The sequence below is a fragment of the Topomyia yanbarensis genome, chromosome 1, assembly GCF_030247195.1.
Source record: "Topomyia yanbarensis strain Yona2022 chromosome 1, ASM3024719v1, whole genome shotgun sequence".
NCBI classification, from domain to species: Eukaryota; Metazoa; Arthropoda; class Insecta; order Diptera; family Culicidae; genus Topomyia; species Topomyia yanbarensis.
In genome coordinates this window covers 117,793,109-117,808,787 of record NC_080670.1, presented here as the reverse complement: position 1 = coordinate 117,808,787, position 15,679 = coordinate 117,793,109, and the positions used below count along the sequence as shown (strand labels likewise).

The 15,679-nt window shown below is 39.9% G+C and overlaps 1 long non-coding RNA gene across 1 annotated transcript; it reads right to left on the bottom strand.

Moving 5' to 3' along the window:
* Positions 1 to 4,237: 4,237 nt before the first annotated feature.
* LOC131681076 (uncharacterized) lies at positions 4,238 to 4,824 on the bottom strand. Its single transcript, XR_009303874.1, has 2 exons — positions 4,487 to 4,824; positions 4,238 to 4,426 (listed from the first exon to the last, which is right to left on the bottom strand). It is a non-coding gene; the product is annotated as an uncharacterized LOC131681076 (long non-coding RNA).
* Between the last annotated feature and the right edge of the window lie 10,855 nt (positions 4,825 to 15,679).

Sequence of the window (15,679 nt, the reverse complement as noted above, 5' to 3'; positions counted from 1 at the left end):
AAAGAAGAACGTAAGATTTATCTGGGCAGACGAGTGTGAACAGGTTTTTAACGATTGTAAAAGTTTTCTCCTCCGACCGTGTTTGTTGGAATATTTTGACCCCAAGAAACCAATTGTTATAACTACAGATGCATCTAGTTATGGTTTAGGAGGAGTGATGTCCCACGTAATAGATGATGAAGAACGACCTATTTGTTTCACTTCTTTTAGCCTAAACGATGCACAGAAGAAATATCCAATTTTACATTTAGAGGCATTGGCAGTTGTATGCACAGTAAAAAAATTTCACAAATTTGTTTTCGGGGTGAAGTTTGTGATTTACACTGATCATAAACCTTTAATCGGGATTTTTGGCAAGGAAGGAAAGAACCAAATTTCAGTAACACGGCTACAGCGATATGTTATTGAGCTTTCTGTATACGATTACGAAATCATTTATCGGCCTTCCTCAAAAATGGCAAATGCAGACTTTTGCTCCCGATTCCCACTTGCACAACCTGTTCCCAAAACTTTGGATCGTGATTACATAAAGAGTTTAAATTTTACAGAAGACTTCCCTATTGATTACAAGGATATTGCCAAAGAAACACAACGGGATACGTTTTTGATCGAAGTCCTATCTTACCTTAGAAAAGGATGGCCAGATCGTCTAGATAGGAAGTTCAGAGACATATATTCACATCACCAAGAGCTTGAGGAAGTAGCGGGTTGCTTATTGTTCCGAGATCGCGTAATCATCCCAGACAATTTGAAACTAAAGATTTTGAAGCTGCTACATAGGAACCATGGAGGTATAAGTAAAATAAAACAACTAGCTCGTAGAACTGTATATTGGTTTCGGATGAATAAGGATGTAGAAGAGTACGTTAGATCCTGCAGAACATGCAATGAAACGACTCCAATTACGAAACCAGCAGCGTACTCACAGTGGACTCCGGCCAAAAAACCGTTTAGCAGAGTTCATGCTGACTTCTTCCATCTGAACCATAAAACATTTCTGGTAATCGTAGACAGCTACACAAAGTGGATCGAGCTGGAATACATGAGGTTTAGCACGGATTGTAAACATGTCATCAAAGTTTTTCTCAACATATTCGCTAGGTATGGGTTACCTGATGTTCTAGTGACGGATGGCGGACCACCTTTCAACTCATTGGATTTTGTTGATTTTTTTATAAAACAAGGAGTGCATGTGATGAAAAGTCCGCCATATCACCCTGAAAGCAATGGACAGGCCGAGCGTATGGTTCGGTTAGCGAAGGACGTTTTTGAGAAATTTTTGATAGATCCTGAAATCAAGAAACTGGAGACAGAATTGCAAATTTCTTATTTCCTTTTGAATTATAGGAACACTTGTCTAGAGGCCGATGGTCGTTTCCCGTCTGAAAGACTCCTTTCATACAAACCCAAAACGCTATTGGATTTGATTAATCCCAAGTCTAATTTGAAACACAATTCAGAAGTAAGGCATGATGACATTTCGCCCGCCAATTCAGCAACTACTGAATGTTTTAATGATCAGTTCGTTGATCTTAAGTGCGGTGACCTGATCTACTACAAAAACGCTAACAGAAATTTCGCTAGGTGGCAGGCTGATTGCGGCACACAAACAGCAGCTAAAAGTTTCTAATGCTTCTGGCCAGCAAACGGGTCCAAGTTTTGTTTTTAGTGGACAAAATATGCAGACCAATTCCAAGAACCGCAGAAGAGATGGCGATGGCGAAAATTCCGGAAATGTCTCCGAACAGAAGCCTGATTTTTATGGATTCCTGGCGGAATCTTTCATTTTTGGAGGAGAACCTTCGATCGAACAACAAGTAAATTGTCATGAAAATAATCAGCAGTTAGATATAGTCAGAAGATCAAATCGAATCGTCAAGCAGAAGCGTAAACGGGATTTCTTGTACTATTAGCTCAAATTTAAAGTTTAAAAATGAATTTGTTTAAAAGTTTTGAATTCAGATTCAAGTAAATAGGGGAATAGATTTCTTACTTAAAGTAGGAAGGAGTTGTTACAGTTGTGTTGAAGAATATGACGCTCAGAAGAGAGCCAGTCATTCGAAAGAGAGAAAAAGAGAATATAATCGCTATGCATGAAGCGAGTTCAGAAATAAAGATTATTAGCAAATTGTACAGTAGACGAACTAGTTGTTTTCCTGACAGCGCATACCACGTCCTACGAATCTATCCGTTGCGGTTTTCCCGCGGTTGTCCTCTTTGAGTTATTTCAAATAGATACAAAGTTGGCCACATCTAGCGAGTCATAGCTGTAGGTATAATTTGTCCACTGGTCTACCAACTTCTTCGGCCAGGGTTTCATTGGTTTCGAATTCATCGGAGTTTTTCAAAGTCAAGAACTTATATGTCGTGGTGCAGGAGACGCCAGTTGCCAAAAGTTTATTCAAAATTGTCTCCACGGGAATGCGCTGTTTTCAAATATCCAATCAAATCTTGTTTGGAAATCCGGACGTCTTGTATAGTGTGTAATTTTACTAAATTTTGGATTGTCTTTGAACATTATTAGTTTATTGTTCGAGGGACATGTGCAATTTCTTTTTCTCACTATTATCACCGAACATGCCATGATCTTTTACTTTGTTGGCACACGAACATCAGGACCACATTGAGCTATGCGGAGGCATGGGAGCTATACTTCTTAAATCCCTCTCCTCGCGACAGTGATTCGGAATATATTGGGTTAAATATATATGGCATATGGCACGTTCCGTATGTAGCGGCGGCAACAGTCCAGCCGGCGCGGTCATCGGGAAAGAACCAAATCCGATCGCATATCGGTTCCTCATGTGGCATGTGGCATATCCTGCAACTCCCGAATGTGCAAAAATTCAGTGTATTGATTGCGGGACTGACACCGCCTTGAAAACATGAATCGAGCAGGCCCGTGAAAATTTTCCAGACTTTTGGGTTGCCACACGTAACTACTCGTTGTGGAAGCCATATACCTCCGTAATATTTCGGAACCAGTAGTTCCCAATGATATCCATTGTGCTCTTACTGGGATATCAAAACTTAATGCCCATTTCGGCGTCACAATTGATGTAGGCACCAATTAACAGAGAGTTGGCATCCGATGAACGCTGTCATATTCTAAAATGATTAACCAGATCGTGAAACTGACCGTGTACAAACCTTTGCCAAACATTTTACCTCTTGTCTTTTTGACACCTTATCCAATACTTCGTTCGCCTCGTCTTTCACAGTTGTTTACTTTTTGCAGTTCCAAGACCGTCGCGGATGATTTCCTGTATGCTTTCAAGACCCCCATGCCAGTGATATTGTCCGAAAATGGGCACAAATAAATCGTTTGAACTGGATGTATTTTTCCAGTAAACACTATTAACAATATTTGTTATTTTTCTTGACCTGAAAAACAGTTTTCACTACCAGGTTATCGTTAACACTAATAAAATTACAAATATTTTTTTGCTCTCGTGAACGGATGTGGTTTTAGTAAATGCTGTTACTAGTAAAGAGAAAAAAACTAAGAAAAACTTCTCCCAATCGCATTGCGCGCATCAAATGATTGTCATTTGGTTCAGCCCGAGCACTGAAAACAGATGAAATACGAATGATGAACTGCTATGATTTGGAATGATGATTATCAACGCCATCGTTTACTTTTTCGAGTGCAATCAATTCCTTTACAGTTAAGTTTATCATTTGAAAATCGACAACCTGTTCATTCCAATTCAAATATGAAGTCATTCGATCTTGAATTCACTATTTTTTGAATGATTGCCATTCGAAATCGTCAACATCGAGTTTTTAGGCCGTTCATATGATAAATCATACGCTATATTGCAATCATTTTTGTTCAGTGTAGAACAAACCGAGTTGTGCTTGCAAACAAAGGGTGTGATAGCCTGTGCCACAGTGTGCCACGATGTGCCACATCGTTCAATGATTTTTCCAGCATTTGGCAACACTTGTGTGTTGAACAACTGTCGATGATAGTTTATTTAGTTTATTCACCGATAATTTGACGAAGACGTTCATTTCAAAGCAGATATTAAATGCATCTGGTGGTATAATTGTCTCGGAAAAATGCATCTGGTGGTATAATTGTCTCGGAAAAAGAAAAACCATTCGTCTCCATAGTGGAGTCCCAAAGAAAACAATCTCTTTAGGCCTTTCAGTCTTGCGCAATTTGGAATATTTGCAGTCTCATGGGTTTTCGACAGAACGCAATTGAAATTAGTTTAGTTACAAATAAACGTATCGTTCTTAGTTTTGTTTAATTAAAATAATCTTGCCGATGTAAAAAGTTCGCATTCACTAAACAGTGCTCTGCCAGCGGCGTTTCCTGTTGCAAACCACAATCTGCATGTCCGTCTCTATACCACGGATCGTTCCGGCGTTTCGATTTGCTAATATTGTTCGTTCTATATTCGCCTTCAAGTGGGGTCTACAAATGTCATAAAAAATATGTGTTTAGATAGGCGGGATTACTTACAATTTTTTATACCTCATCCTTTGATTTCAAGAGGTTTAATGAAATGTTTAACTAACAGTTATCCCGCGACGAATTATAGTTGCAGTTACAACGGCTTCGGGCTGAATTTCACTTTGCAGAATTACAACAACAATAATCATAACAAAACGAAAACACGAGTTGCTATGACAACTGCAGTGATACCAGTATTCGAAAAAATGAGTTGTCAGAAGTGTGCCTCAGTGTGCCACACATTGTGATAAAGCGTGAAATGATTGTGATATCACTGTGAATCGCATTTTTATATCGTGTTATCATAGCTGATATAGTGTGTATGGCACATTGTTCTAAGCGACTCACCCCTTGGTTCTACTACAAATTGCAAAAAATTATGTGTGCAATCAATATATTCAATATAACGAATTTTCTCGGTGTAAATTTTCGACTGTTATTGTTATGAAATGAAAGAGTTTGTATATACCGCACAAGGAAATGAAAATTCATCAAAATTCAGTACAGGTTTAGATAATTTTTGCATTCTAATTGAGAATCCATCAGCCAATAATGGCCATTGTGTTGCTGGCTAAAAGGAACAAAAATGATTCGTCGCTATGAAACGACGATAGAGGATTATTTTTTTCCTTTTTTTTATTTGGCCTATTTGACAGGTATATCCCTAAGACAAGACGTGACAATCGGCTTCTTATTTTTCATTCGACATTCTTCTTTTCGCAGATTTCCACTCTGCCGAAATCTTCTGAACAGTGTTGCTATTTTTTAAAATGAAAATGTATCTTGAATCCATTATATTAATAAAAGGCAATTTCCATGTCACGGGTGTTTAGTAAGGTTTGATGAAACCATTCTCTGACAAATTTTAGATTACGGTTTGGTTGCTGTCTTATTTTTGTTTAAAATAATTAACGACGTATACGGCAAACATGTGGTAGACACTTGTTCTACTTTGTCGCAAAATTTCTGCTTCATTTATTCATTTTAACTCTTTTAACGATAATAATATTATTTGTCAAAAGTAATTACATTATTTTCCTATAAATATAGCAACACTGCCAAACATCATTTAGCCATCCCTGAAGTAACATTGCGTACGGTGCAAAAAGTCAGAATCAACCAATCAGGAGCTGGAACATTCTGACGTAAAATTGGAACAAAAACGACCCCCTCTATTGTCATGTCTTGTCTTAGGTATATCCCGGAATCAAAACAATGATGTTACTACCACTGATGCCAATCCTAATCTAGTGTTCTGAATCTACTAAACTGTCAGATCAGTAGCAAATCTCCAAAATAAAGACGCTGAATCCCTCTGGATAAAGACTCGCCAACTCTATCTTATTCTTTTTTTTTATCAGTAAGAGTCATTCCAATCGAGCACGAGACCTGTCAAAAGCCCGCAATCCGAATAAAATCGCTTCGAATCCTTCTGGAATGAGGGCCATTGACAGGTCTCGTGCTCGATTGAAATGACACTGACAGATAAATGGTAAACAAACGATTGACGTGTCGAGTCTTTATCCAGAAGGATTCAGCGTCGTTACTCTAAAAGTTTACGTTATTTAAATATTTTTAAGAAAATTGACCTTAGTTGTATAAAAAAATGAAAGTGAAGCGGAAGAAAACTAATTTCCTTCAAGATGGTAATAGATTTATTATGCAAAACAGGGATAATATAGCATATGTTTAAATTTTTCTTTCTGAACCGGTATAAAACCACTTCGTACAAAGTTGTGTATGTATGAAATAAGAGCTAATTCTTGCCAAAAGTGAATTTAAACTGGTTATGCTTTGATTGGTTGTTTAAATATTCTTAACTCGGGCGGTTGTGAACCCTAACCTAGAAGCGCAATATAAACATTTTCGAAGATTTCTTATGTTTAACTTGAGTGCATCTACTAAAAACTATTATCATTAAGTTCCAAATTGTTTTTCGTCCCCTCGGAGTCCATTATTTACTAAAACTGATGCGTATTTACGGAAAAACATTAAAAAATTACATCAAATTGCTTATCGTAGATATAAAAACCTGTTTTAATCCACCTAGCGGTGCAATTGTGCCTTTCTCAATCATGAACACGAGAATTTTTGCGTTGTTTATATTCATTATAAGCTTCCAAATGTCTATATTACATTTTTATTATACACGACATGACCACTGTATACAAGAAAAGAAATCATTATTCAAGTTCTAAAATTTTGTAAAAGAAAACAGCTACATTAATATAAAATTGAAAAACCTATTTTAATCCACCTAGCGGTGCAATTGTGCCTTTCTCAATCATGAATCACGAGAATGTGTGCGTTGTTTATATTCATTAAAAGCTTTTAAATGCATATATTACATTTTATTATTGTACATCACATGACAACTATATACAGGAAAATAAATCATTATTCGAGTTCTAAAATTTTGAAGAAGAAAAAAACAGCCACGGTAATATTGAACTGAAAAAAGTCCCAAAAGTCGATTTTTACAAAAAAAAATTACGCTTGTCCGGACATGCCGTAGACTCAGGTGATTCGCATTTCTAATGCCAAAAGACCCTGACTCCTACGGTAGCAGACAAAAGGTTAAGTCGCCGGTGAGCTCTAAGCTTGCATATATGATCCTTCCACGCTTTTCTAAAACTTTCTCCCTTCAACACCTTTTTTTTATCTTAAATACGTTTATTTAGGCCCAAATGCTTTAGCTTAACGAGGCCGATAATTCATTTTTTTTAATTACATGTCACATGTTAGTGGGGGAAGGGAAAGCCGTATTTAGGGGCGGCTTGCTCCCCTCTTATGTAAGTAAAGGAAAAAGGTAGGAAGTGGGATACATATTGTGTAATTGACATCGTCGTTTGCTGATTGATCATTGTGGCGGATATGCACACTTTGTTGTAGTGTTGTAGTTTCCAGCCTGTAATCGCAGGGGCGAGGGAAGGGTCGATATTTCGGATAATTATTGGCACTCTGATGCTGTCATGATGTTCTCTATATCATCTGCATGTGAGGTATGTCATGATGTTCTGGGTAGACGGTTATCAAGAAGGGTATGCACCGAAGACTCGTGAAGCAATGCCATATTGTAGATGCAGGGATAGGTTGGTGAGATTCTACTGTGAATGAGAGAGGGGAAAATGTATTAAACTTGGACATCAATGGTTTTCAAAAAGATATAGATAAGAAAAATATAGGGGTGGTCACGGCTTGCCAGGACGTCCCGGACTGGCACATAGGGTGATCTACCTCGGGCCCGAAGGGAATCTATTAGTTGGGACCTGGCAACACAGTAATCTGCGCACAGCCAAACAACATGCTCGATGTCGTGATAGCCGTTCTCACAAACACAATGATTACTTTCAGCAAGCCCTATACGACGGAGATGCGCGTCAAACGAGTAATGGTTGGACATGATCCTTGACATCGTACGAATAAAGTCCCGGTTCACATCCAACCCCTTAAACCAAGCATTCGTTGATACCTTCGGGATAATGGAATGTAGCCACCGTCCCAGATGCCCATTGCTCCATGAGGTTTGCCAACTATCGAGCGTCCTCTGACGAGAGATACTGAAAAATTCGTTGAAGCAAATTGGTCTTTCGTAAGTGTCGCCTTCTAATGCGCCCACCTTGGCTAAAGAGTCCGCCTTCTCATTGCCCGCAATAGAACAATGTGACGGGACCCAAACCAAGGTAATCTGGCAAGATTTTTCAGATAAAGCACTCAGATATTCCCGTATTTTCCCCAGGAAATACGGTGAGTGCTTTCCAGGATTCGCCGCACGGATGGCCTCAATGGAGCTGAGACTATCCGAAACGATGAAGTAATGGTCTGAGGGCAGGGTGTCAATGATCCCGAGAGTATACTGAATGGCAGCTAATTCTGCGACGTAAATTGAAGCAGGATCATTGAGTTTGAATGAGGCAGCAAGATTTTCGTTGAAGATACCGAAGCCTGTGGACCCGTCGAGAATTGATCCGTCAGTGTAGAACATTTTGGTGCAGTCGACTTAATGGTATTTGTTATAGAAAATATTTGGGACCACTTGTGGGCGAATATGATCCGGAATTCCACAAATCTCTTCCTTCATGGATGTATCGAAAAATACAGTGTGATCAGAAGTATCTAAGAGATGAGCACGGTTGACGTTATACGTAGATGAATTGATGTTCTGTGCCATGTAATCGAAGTACAAGGACATGAATCGGGTCTGAGAATTAAGCTCGACAAGCCTTTCGCAATTTGCAATCACCAATGGGTTCGGAATATCGCATCGAATGAGCAATCGATATGAGAGGTCCCAAAATCGATTTTTCAGCGGAAGAACGCCCGCCAACACTTCGAGACTCATCGTATGGGTCGAGTGCATGCAACCCAAGGCAATACGCAAGCAACGATACTGGATTCGCTCCAGTTTGATGAAATGTATGTTCGCAGCGGAACGAAAGCAGAAACATCCGTACTCCAACACTGATAATATCGTTGTTTGGTACAGCCTGATTAGGTCTCCTGGATGGGCACCCCACCATGTTCCAGTTATTGTACGGAAAAAGTTGATCCTTTGTTGGCACTTCTGTTTCAGATACCTAATGTGACATCCCCAGGTACCTTTAGAGTCGAACCATACCCCGAGATATTTGAATGTTGAAGCCTGAGCAATAGTTTGATCCATTAATTGAAGCTGTAGTTGCGCTGGTTCACGCTTTCTAGAAAATACGACTAGCTCAGTTTTCTCCGTGGAGAACTCGATACCCAGCTGGAGAGCCCAAGCAGACAAATTGTCCAAGGTATCTTGCAGTGCTCCTTGCAAGTCGACGGCTTTAGGACCTGTAATAGAGACCACACCGTCATCTGCAAGCTGCCTTAGCGTGCAGGAATTGACAAGACATTCGTCAATGTCATTCACGTAAAAATTGTAGAGGAGAGGGCTTAGACATGAGCCCTGGGGAAGGCCCATGTAGCTAAATCGTGATGTCGATAAATCGCCATGCGAGAAATGCATTTGTTTTTCAGACAACAGGTTTAGCAAAAAGTTATTTAACATTGGCGAAAGACCATGCTGGTGCAACTTCTCATAAAGAATGTTGATCGAAACTGAATCGAAAGCCCCCTTAATATCCAAGAATACTGATGCCATCTGCTCTTTGTTAGCATATGCCATTTGAATTTCTGTTGAGAGCAACGCAAGGCAATCGTTCGTCCCTTTGCCTTTGCGGAAGCCAAATTGTGTATCTGACAGTAAGCCATTTGTTTCGACCCAATTATCGAGCCGAAACAAGATCATTTTTTCGAATAACTTCCGGATACAGGACAGCATTGCAATCGGACGATACGAATTGTGGTCGGAGGCTGGTTTTCCTGGTTTTTGGATGGCGATGACCCTCACCTGTCTCCAGTCATGTGGGACAATGTTACCCTCAAGAAACCTATTAAATAAATTCAACAAGCGTTTTTTGGCAAAGTCTGGCAGATTCTTCAACAAGTTGAATTTGATTCTATCTGGCCCCGGGGCTTTATTGTTACATGATAAGAGAGCAAGTGAGAACTCCACCATCGTAAACGGTGTTTCGTTCGCGGTATTGTAAGGCGACGCGGCGCGGTAGATTTTCTGTGCCGGGGCGGAATCCGGACAAACCTTCTTGGCGAAAGCGAATATCCAACGGTTTGAATATTCCACGCTCTCGTTAGTACTGTTTCGGTTTCGCATACGTCGGGCCGTGCCCCAAAGAGTGCTCATCGATGTTTCTCTTGTTAACCCGTCGACAAACCGGCGCCAGTAACTGCGTTTCTTAGCTTTCATTAAATTTTTCATTCGCTTTTCTAATATCGCGTACACTCGATAACTAGCAACTAACCCGTCGTTCCGGAAGGTTTTATACGCGGCAGCTTTCTCCGCGTACACGTCTGAGCACTCTTTGTCCCACCACGGGTTGGGAGAACGTTTTTGGGTGTTCACGTCGGGTACTCGTTTCGTCTGAGTTTGAATCGCGCTATCGAGAATCGAGTTGGACAAAAACTTATATTCTTCCTCCGGGGGAAGTACCTGTGTTGAATCGATAGTTTTGGATATCTCAGCAGCGTAGCTCTTCCAATCAATGTTTCGTGTGAGGTCATAAGGAACATTGATTGGTGCCGATGGTCTTGAACCAGTGGTGATTGCAATTATAATTGGTAAGTGGTCACTACCGTGGGGATCAGATATTACCTTCCACTTGCAATCTAACCGTAGTGATGTCGAGCATAAAGATATATCCAGTGCACTTGCTTGCGCAGGTGGTCTAGGGATCCGTGTCATTTCCCCTGTGTTCAGAATTGTCATATTGAAGTTGTCACAAAGGTCTTGAATTGTCGAAGATCGATTATCGTCGTATAGACAGCCCCACCCCGTACCGTGAGAGTTAAAGTCTCCAAGAAGCAGGCGGGGCGAGGGAAGGTGTTCAATCACGTTGGAGAATCTTCGATATCCCATCATGGCCCTAGGAGGAATGTAAATAGAAGCAATGCAAAGATCTTTGCCTTTGATTGTTGTTTGACAAGCGACAACTTCAATGCCTGGCGTCGAAGGGAGGTTGATTCGATTGAAGGAGTAGCACTTTTTGATCCCTAAAAGTACCCCCCCATATGAGTCTTCTCGATCCAAGCGGATAATGTTAAAATCGTGGAAGTTGAGGTTTATATTAGAAGTTAGCCATGTTTCACATAGGGAAAATGCATCACAATGATTGTAATTTAGCAAGTGTTTTAATGAATCAATTTTGGGGATAATACTTCTGCAGTTCCACTGTAAAACAGTGATCAGATCCCTGATTCCGTCTAATAAGTTAGCCATCGAAGGATACGATCGCTGTAAGGAGGGGCCATTGTTCAGTCAACTGTTTTAAAAATGTTCTTACTGTTGGTAGAATAGCAACCAGCAAGCTTTTCATAGGATCGGTAATGTTGAAAGCTGTGAATATCCAGTCAACAATGTCAGAAAATTTAAGGAATCCCGTTTTAGGTTGAGTTTCTGACTGTAAAATTGGAGCACTTGGGATTTTTGGTGCCCCGGGGAGTGCTGGGAACTCCTGGTTGTATCTCAATTTCCCAAAACCAGGAGGTATTATCTTCGGATTTGTACCAGCACTTCCAGTTAATGAATTATTTTTATTTTGTACCCTTGTTTGGGACAACCTAGGACCCTTACGAGGAAGTTCAGGTGAGTTTTGATTAGGTCTTTTCCTAGAGTTTCCAAGCGGAGCCAAAGAATGCCCCTCGCAAGAGTCGTTAGAGGCGTTATCGTCAGTTGGCAAGAGAGCGAATGGGTTTTCGGAGATAAGTGGAACAGCTCTTTTAAGCATTTCTGCGTAAGAGCGTCTGGAGCGATCTTTGGCGGATCGCTTCAGTTTATCCGCGCGAAGTTTGTACGTTGGGCATGTCAAAAGTGCATGCGGATTCTCCCCACAGTAAACACACTTCTCAGCGGGCCTACTGCAAGTATCATCCGCATGGCGTTCCCCACATTTACCGCACCGTTGCTTGTTGCTACAGTAGGTGGCCGTGTGACCTAGCTGCTTGCAATTGGAACAATTCATGACCCGCGGTACAAACAGGCGTACACGTAGACGAGCTCCTCCCACTTCAACGTAGCTCGGAAGTGCAGATCCAGCGAAGGTTACGCGAAACGAGTCTGACGGATAGTAATTCCCATCTTCGATGGACTTTGAGTGCAATTGCTTGCACTCCAAAATCTTAACTGATTGAAGGTTAGGGTCCTTAAAGCGGCCAGCCCCATCATTCATCAGATCATCGACAGTTAGACCCGCATCACTTACCACACCGTTGATCTCCACATCACGAGAAGGGATGTAGACGCGATACTCCAGCGTAAAGAGGCTATTGCTAACGATATCATTGGCCTGTTTCAAGTCAGTAACGACTACGCGCAGTTTATCTGACTGAACCTTTTTAATCTCGGTTACGGCCGAGTAACGTTTTGTCAGCTCCCGTGCAACAGTTATGCTGTTTAACGGTTTATTTTTGGGCCGAAAGTATACCACCCAAGGACCAGCGGATCCATCCTGGTAAACCTTAACTCGGGGGGGCTGTGAGACATTGGGGGGAAGTGGATCGACCATAACATTATCTGTCTCAGTATCAGATATATGTTCTTCTTCCCCATAATATTCGTCTTCGGAGGGTGATCCTTCTGTTTGTTCCATTTTGTTGCGGGAGCAACACGCTCGACCGCACTGTTTAACTTAAATCAAAATAAAAAATCAAAAGCAATAAAAAGAGAAAAAAATCGATAAGAAAAGTAAAAAACGAAACACTTCACCAGTTGGTTTCTGACGAGCTGGTAGGTGAATTGATCCTTCGTTTGTTTTATCCGTCACCCGCGTGACCTTCACACAATAGAGCTGATATAGCTCGTCTAAACAAAGCCGTCTTTCAGGCAAGAAAACTGTTTAGTAACTTCACTGCACTACCTTTACCTTCGCAGGTAATAATTATCACTCGCGGGACTGTTTATTAGTAATGCTTTACTGCAGCCTCTGCCACAGCAAGCACCTTCGTACTACCGAAAAAACTAAACCACACCGGAGAGAACAAAAATCACTTGTTTCCCGGTACAAAGTTGGGTTACGAATGCCCTTCAACACCTTGCTCTCCCTTGAGTACTATGGCTCTAAATATTGAAAAATATACTTCACCTTCCAGTCCCTTGCTAATTAAATGCCGAAAAAACTGTTGACAAATTGACTCAATAGGTCGTTAACAAAAATGGTTAACAAAAAAAATGGTAAAAATAGAACTTACCGTGATGGGGATCCATCGTTGCAGCTTTGGGTGAAAGCTGCCGACACCGTGCAAATCAGCAACACATGTGACCATATTGTCACAGACGCTGAGACAGTCACAATAGTCGATAAAATAAAATCACTCAGGCAGGCAATTGGTGAGGGAACAAACAAAACTGGCTCATTCAATGAGTTTCAACGTCGCAAATGCTTAGTGTGGAAGTTTACCGTGACTTAACTTTTTGTCGGTTCCGACAGCATGAAGTAACAAGTTACTTTACGCTTGTCCGGACATGCCGTAGACTCAGGTGATTCGCATTTCTAATGCCAAAAGACCCTAACTCCTACGGTAGCAGACAAAAGGTTAAGTCGGCGGTGAGCTCTAAGCTTGCATATATGATCCTTCCACGCTTTTCTAAAACTTTCTCCCTTCAACACCTTGCTCTCCCTTGAGTACTATGGCTCTAAATATTGAAAAATACAAAGAGAATAGTGAAAGAGACGCAGAGCGAAAATCAGTCAAAACGGCAACACTCCCTTTACGATGATTTCAACACTAGAATTTGGCAACCGTTTCCAAAGCAGCACTTTAAATGACTCCTATTATATTTTGAAAACAAACCTTTTGTCGATCGTTGGATTTGTTTATCAAACGATGTGCATTTTGAAACAAAGAGATGAAATAATTCTAAAGCTTGTTTTTACTCATACATAGACGCTAGAATGCACCTTACAATCACGATTGCACTAAATTCTGACGAAAATTCAAATTTCTTTTTTGATAGATTTACAATACTTATCTCCTCCAACTCAGGCATGAGTAATGTTTATTTACATTGCACGATTGGTCTGCTCAATAAGGTATTTTTGGCTTCACACTATTCGTCTCTTTCCCTATTCTCTTTGGAAAAATATACTTCACCTTCCAGCCCCTTGCTAATTAAATGCCGATAACAAAAAAATGGTAAAAAAATGTAAAAAGGTGTTTTTTCCAAAATGTAAACACAACTGTTGAATTTATAGATCTAGGTCACCAACAGTCATTCAAAGTCTCATTGGCCACACTGGCCACCATCGACGAATCTGGAAGCATCCAAATTCAGAATAACGATTATATTGGTTTCTCGAAAATGGCTAGACCGATTTGATCAACTTAGTCTCAAATGAAAGGTGTAGCGTCCCCGGAAACTGATATTAAATTCCATCTCAATCCGACTTCCGGCTCCGGAGTTACGGGTTGTGGAGTGCGATCACATAGAAAACTCCGATTCAAACCGATACCGCGATGAATGCAAAAAGGTGCTCTTATATATACTTACCAAGTGTAATAAGAATGAAAGTCATTTCCATAATGTTATATTTTGTACGAACCAGCTATTAAATCATAGTTTGGAGAAATGAGAAAGGCACAATTGCACCTCTAGGTGGAATAAAACAGGTTTTTGTTTTAATAACCGCTGACATTGGTTATTTTTCAGAAAAGAAAAAATGTGTTGTTCACGCGTGCCTCAGCTATTTTGGTGCATCCGGAAAATTTACCACCTTTTTCAAAATTCCCTATCCAGTGTTTCATAAATGAAAGCAGCTCTTGCACTTCTCTGGTAAGCGCCGAAATTATATGTTCAGCTCAGTTTACTTCGTCGGATATTATTGCAAGTAAGAAAAGCTGCGAAAACCGCGGATTCTCCGACGTAATGCAGGACGTTCATGGTCGCAATAAGACGAAAATAACATAACCTTTTATAATTCAGAGTAGGTTTTGCAATACTTCAAAACTTCATGAACTATAACTTTACCAAATTGCGCAATAAAGTAAAAGTAATTTCGTGCCATCACTTTTATATTCCATATCAACATATTTTGTAGAGGGATTCCATGAGAAACCGTCCGACCGCAAAATATGACCATCGTCGATTCGAACGAAACTTTGCAGGTGTGTTCGCTGTATGAATCTCCATGATATTCTCTGGCAATTGGAATATTTTGATACAAGAGTAATTTTTCAAAAGGGCGTAAACGTTTCTACGTGTATGAATTTCAAATTTTTTTTGTTCGATTACTGTATTTTATACAGCAAAACTATCTGAGAACAAGTTACAGGGAATGAATACTTCTGTCCAAAAAAAATATACACTGAAAAAATGTGTCATTTTTCAAAAAAACAAAAATTTATGATAAAAATTTAAATTGCGAAAAAACCCATTTTTTAAATTTTTTATATTTTGTTACCAAAAACCTAAAGAGAAAAGAAACATTTTGATTGTGATTGCATGATGGAGAAAAAATCGGTAAAAAAGTTTTTCTAACAATAACTTCGTACATGTTTTTAATTTTCATACTAATGGACATACAAAATTGTAATTTTATTACAGAATATAATTCTAAGCACCATTTAAAATCAAAATGCATTTAACAAAAATCTTCCAAAATGTGATAGTTTTCGAGA